Here is a 6,124-nt window from a genome sequence, read left to right as displayed (position 1 = left end):
GTGCTCGCGCCCCTCTCGCGCCCCTCTCGCGCCTCGGTGGTGTGGTGCTCGCGCCCCGAGGCGCGAGCGGCTGGGCTCACGCGCCCTTTCTCGCGCTCCACACCCCTCAGCCTTAGAAATGCTACCTTCTTTGGTAGCACCAAATTCAATGATAACTTTAACGTAGATAAATCAAACTCCAAAGCAATATTGCAGCAAACATAATAATTAGTAAGTACAGTCATATAGGACCATGATTATCTTTTCCTTCTCTTCTAAACCCTGCTTATTATTTGAGAACTGATTTTCAGAGATGACACCAACCATCTCAATATTAAAGACTAACAATTTTCAAGCTTTAATGTTTCATCTATTAAGTCTAACCTTCAAGTTATGTTAACCTGTTCACTTGAACTTACCAAGAAAAATTATCATGAATATCTTTTTTCTATATTTATACACTCATTATTATCATGAAAAATTATCACTAGAACTTACCATGAAAAGTTCATGTCTTTGCAAAACACACTATACACGAGAACCAAGTATCACGTTTACATATAATTCAAGTTCCGTGTATTACACAAGTATTTAATGAAATTTTATTACTTAATATATTAAAATCAACTGATTCAAGATTATTATTTTGTGTGGGGGGGGGGGGGCATTAAACAACCGATTGATGAAATTAAGCGAAATATATGGGTCTAATAGTCTAATACAAACAATCTGAACACATAAGACCACCTAAATCATTACATCGATTATAAACCAAAAGTAAAATCATTCTATTTATATTTCACACACCAAACAATTTATAAAAAAATATTACAAATAAAAAGGTTTTGTCAACCTACGTCCGATTTTTTAAAACCTAACCTCTTTTTCTCCAATCTTCACTCCATTTTCGGTTTTGATCAACTCCTCTACATTGAGAAAATGGGTTTTTACATATTTCCTCTTGATAAGACTACAAAATTACATATTTTCCCAACCAAAAAATTTATTTAAATATTTCCCCTTTTTTTATTTTAAATTACCAGTTTACCCGATTCAAATTACAATACCCACTAGCCAAATGAAGTTGAGAGCCGAATAACGATCTCATCTTGCCAGAAGTCACCAGCATCTCAAACCTGAATCGGGTTTATGTATCCTGACTGGCCGGAACCACCGCCCCCTTCACTATGTCCGCCACCACCATTAACACCCGCCAGACAAGATACCCACTGTTCAGATCTGGAAACACCCATCGACTACCCTACCGACGTCAGACCACGGACCATGACTCTGAAGTAATGAGGTCACTAAGGGCTGTGAGGTATTGACGGCGGACTGGGTCAACTACCAACGACGAATTCCGTCATTGTTATTTACAGCCAAATCCTACGGAAATTTTCCAGAGAATTACTTAGGTTAATGATAAGTCTTTGGGGGTTGTGGCCTGCGGTGGCGTGGCTTGAATTTTCCGGTGAATTACGTACAGTTAGAGTGTTTCTGCTTATTGAATTTATATGAGTTTTCAACTTCTTTCTAAGTATTTTAATGATTAATTAAAGTAATAATAAAGAATATGAAATACCTAGAAAACCAAAACAAAAACGATTAAATATTTTTCTACTAGGTTATAACCCCATGAATTACACGGGCCTAGGTACCACACATTTTAAAATAAGAATAATTTATAGTAACTAAATATTAACTATATGTAACGTTGTTTTAAATACAATTACATATTAATTTCATTTAGTAGATCAACATGCAGATTGTATCAACTTTTAAACACTCATTCAAAACCTAAAACGTAGTAGTGAATTACACTTCCATTTTAAACCTACAAAATAATGAACAATATTGCTTACCAATATGTTTCAACCATTGGCTGGTGATAATTGATATAACACTATTGTGCTAAAAATTCCATGTTGAATTTAGTTATTCATGACAAATATATATACATACTTGAATCATAGTTTAGACTTGGTATTCAAGGATAAATGAATAAATATGAGATTGAAGTGGCATAAATGTAACATTAGTCGAAGCACATCTTTGTATTAAATCTTTGTATAAATAAATTATTTTAAAAGGGTCAATTGTGACATCTTTGACACAATAAAGTTTAATACACAATGAATTGGAATTGAAATTGTAGTGATCCAATTTATACTCTATATATACATGCATGCATTCTATTTAAAAAATTGGTTAGGCAAAAACTAACCAATTTAGCACTTTCATGTCCAACCATCAAACTTTATTCAGTAAGTTTCATATACAAAATACATATGTAGGGTCTGGGATTCTGATTTGTACATATATTTAAATTCAACATATTTTATAAGTAGTTAACTGTGTACTAGTATTTGCATCATGTATCTAATATGTTAACTAAATAATTACATAAAATATAAACGAAATTTGTTAAACACAAATACAACAACATATTAAAATGAAATACCCCCTAAACCCCCAACATATTTCAATTTCAATAAATTATATAAAAGAAACCAATGCTAAGAGTACAACGCCTATCCTCGTCTAGTTTCACCATTGATCAAAGAAGCTGATTGTTTAAAGTTTGAACAAAAGATCAATTCTCATTACCTGTAAATCACAATTTAACATGGTATAATAAGAATCATAATAAAATCTGAAATTCATAAAACACAACTTCGAATAAATATAGAACATGATCAACCAATACGACAAGATGTTTAGCTATAAGTGTATAACGCAATTCATTTCAACACTCACCCTAACTATCTCAATTGTAAATAAATGCATTTCAATAGGTAGTATTTTTATTTTTCTTCACAAAAACTAAACTTTTTTTTTCTTTAATTTGCTCTACTTAAGAATAACCGTATAGCTCAATACATCCAATAAAAATTACTCCATCACCATATTTAAGTATCCAAAACAGACTAAAAAATGCACTCAAAGAATCAATGTCTCTGCATACTGAAGAAACGTGGATCGACTCACTGGTAGACGATCAACTTTCCTCGGGTATGAGTATGCTATTTCACTGATGGTTCTCCGGAGTATGAATTCTTCCACCTACAAAACGAGCAGCACCGTGAACTTACCCCTCAGAAAGGGACAGAGGGGTCCTCTTTGGGGTAACCCTCCGGTGTGAGAATAAGAGATTGTAGGAGAAGATAATAATAATCTGAGAGTGAGTAAGGAATTGGAATGTATTTTTTTGCTTACCTCCCCTTGTGGAGGTGGTGTGGTATTTATAGTGCAAGGGTTTCCAATGATTGGGCTCAGATCCCATTAGGCCTTTTTGGCCTCCTCCTATCGCTTTGCGCCACGTGTCCTTAGGACACCTGGTGCTTTTTTATTGATTATTCTCTGACCCAGGTATTTCACCTGACCCATGTGCAATCACGTGGTAGCACATGGGTTTTGCTGAGTTGTCCACCTTTCATTGGCAGCTGTCAAAATCAGCATATTCTTATTCCTTAAAGGATACCTTCTGGAAGGTTGTCTGACGAGCACAATCAAGGTTGTCCTTATCCTGATTTGGATAAGGACGAGGTTGATTATGTGCATGTGTGATATGCGCCTATCCTGAGGATGCGCGAGGTCTTCTCTTTATTCTCACGCGCAGATGTTTCATGCGCAGATGTGATATGCGCAAGCATATGTAATATGAGCCACGCGCAGATGTGATATGCGTGAGCATATGTGATGCGTGAGCATGTGATATGCGCCGCGCGCAGATGCGCCACGCGCAGATGTGATATGCGTGAGCATATATGGTGCGTGAGCATGTGATACGCGTGGGCATATGTGATGCGTGAGCATATATGATATGCGTGAGCATATGTGATGCGTGAGCATATGTGATATGCGTGAGCATATGTGATATGCGCCATGCGCATAGGTTTTGGCTTTGTGCCTTCATGATATCTTGATTTCAAGCCTCTTGTCCATATCTTGTGGGTTGACCCGCCCCGCTCGATGTTAAGGCGGGTACATACCTCTTCAAGCCCCCCCAGTCTAATGTGTGTCTTGTCTCGCGCGAGCGAGGTAAGATAGATATTAGACTTAATAGTTTTCTCTTTTAATAGGGTTTGTCTTTTCCTTTTTTATTTCTCATCGTTGCGCGAAATTCTATCCTTTTGGTTGAAATGAATCGTCCATGTACGTGGTTGGTTGGTGCTAACATGCGTCAGAGATGGAGACATGTGTCAGACTTTTCGCGTGCTCGAGGTGCTACAGTTGCCTTTCATGTCCCCTCACACAGTGTCAGGAACACGTGTCGCGCTCGTGTTAGCCTGCACCTGCGAGTGGGGGCGCGTGAACTCTGATTAGTACCTGTTTCGTTCCTTTTCATGTCTCCTCACACAGTGTCAGGAACACGTGTCGCGCTCGCGTTGGCCTGCACCTGCGAGTGGGGGCGCGTGAACTCTGATCAGTACCTGTTTCTCTCTCTCCTGGGCCTATAAAAGCAAGCCTTTTGAGTTATTATTCTTCATCTTCATTGTTATTTCAGAGCTTTTTCTTTCCTTCCATTTTTATTCCGATTAAGGGCCTGTCTTTTGCTTCCAGACTTCCGTTCTTGAAGTAACCTCTGTTTGATTCACAGTTGTATGTCTGATAACCCAGACACCACAATCTCCCCCAGCAAACGCCGTGTAAAATCATTAGTCATGTCCACTTTGAAGAAGACCGGCAAGGGAAAACGGGCTGCCGAGGCCTCGTCGGAGGAGGTGGGGAAGGGCAAGACAGTGAAGAGGTGGGATGAGATTCCCTGCAGATTGAGACAGTCTGATTTCGACAGCCTCATCGCCTCTCAGGGTTTTCTCCCTGAGTACGGCTGTCTGCTCCCGGCGGCCGGGCAAACGGCGGCAGATCCGCCCACCGGCTATATCTCCTTATACTGCCATTTTTTCACTCACTGCAACCTTCGTCTCCCGATGACAAGGTTTATGGGTGCGCTGCTTCAATTTCATGGGATTCACATATCCCAAGTCCATCCTTTTGGACTTGTGCGCATGACTCATTTTGAGTTCATGTGCAAAGCTCAGCGCGAGGAGCCCACCCCTCGGCGCTTTCAATATTTTTATAAGCCAAAAATCCAAGATTCTTGGTTCTCATTCGTTCCTCGCAGTCAGAAGGTCAAGTGCTGCACTGTTTCCTTCAAAAGCCTTCATGACTGGTCTGAGAAATTTTTTATATTAAGGCTGGTGTGATTCCCATCCGCATGACCATGCGCGCGATCACTTCTGCGCCCGCGGATGTGAATGTTCTTAAGAACCCAACTGGCGCATGGGTTAATAAGTTGACTGCTGAACCATCCCCCGCCAAGAATATTTGCGAGGAGGCGCTGGTGGGGGTTGGTATGAGCAGGAGGTGGACCGACAGCGCGACTGAGCCTGTTATCCAAGTTGATGGCTTATGTGAGTTATTAGCTCATTGCATTACTTCTGTGCGAATATAATTCGTTTTGCTGATATCATTTGTCTTGTTTTATGCAGTAAGCAAGGAGTACGTCCATGCCGCCTACGATGAGCATATGGAGGGTGGCTCTGTCACGCTGGGCGCTGGGGAAGTTGGTTTCCCCGATAGCTTCGATGATATGTTCATCCCTGTTGATTTGGGATTTTGCTTTGACAGCGATGCGCCTGGTACGCCTTTGTACTTATGCTTATGCCTTTAGAATACCAAATTTGGTTAACATTTCTGTTGCACGTATTGTAGATGCGCTCGAGAATTATGAGCTGGAGCTTGCGGAAGAGGAGGTGGAGGAGGAAGCTGAGGTGCCACAACTCAAGCGTAAAGCTAAAGGGAAAACTGGCGCATGGGCCAGTAAAAAACAGAAGAAAAATGATGCCCCTGTTGCTCAGGATCCTCCTACTCAAGCGAAGGGACTTGAGAAAACCAAGGGGTTTACCTCCAAGTTTTCCTTGTCTTCTTTGCCTCAAGGTGTGGGCAGTCCTCCTGTCCACACGAGGTATGGTGCCGCCACCTCCTCCCTTCGCGCGGCGGAAAAGGGAAGCGGCGCTGCGCCTGCTGTTTCCTCTTCTCCAACAGGTATACTTTGTTTATACTTTATGGTTTTATGAGCGCGATTCCGATAGAGTTATTAATGAATCTTTGCTCACTCAAATGTTTGTAGAGCCGGTGACCT

This window comes from Bidens hawaiensis, unplaced genomic scaffold (assembly GCF_021521415.1).
Source record: "Bidens hawaiensis isolate Kalapana, Puna unplaced genomic scaffold, B.hawaiensis_p1.1 tig00000566_1, whole genome shotgun sequence".
Taxonomy (NCBI): domain Eukaryota; kingdom Viridiplantae; phylum Streptophyta; class Magnoliopsida; order Asterales; family Asteraceae; genus Bidens; species Bidens hawaiensis.
Note: the sequence above shows the minus strand (reverse complement) of the source record.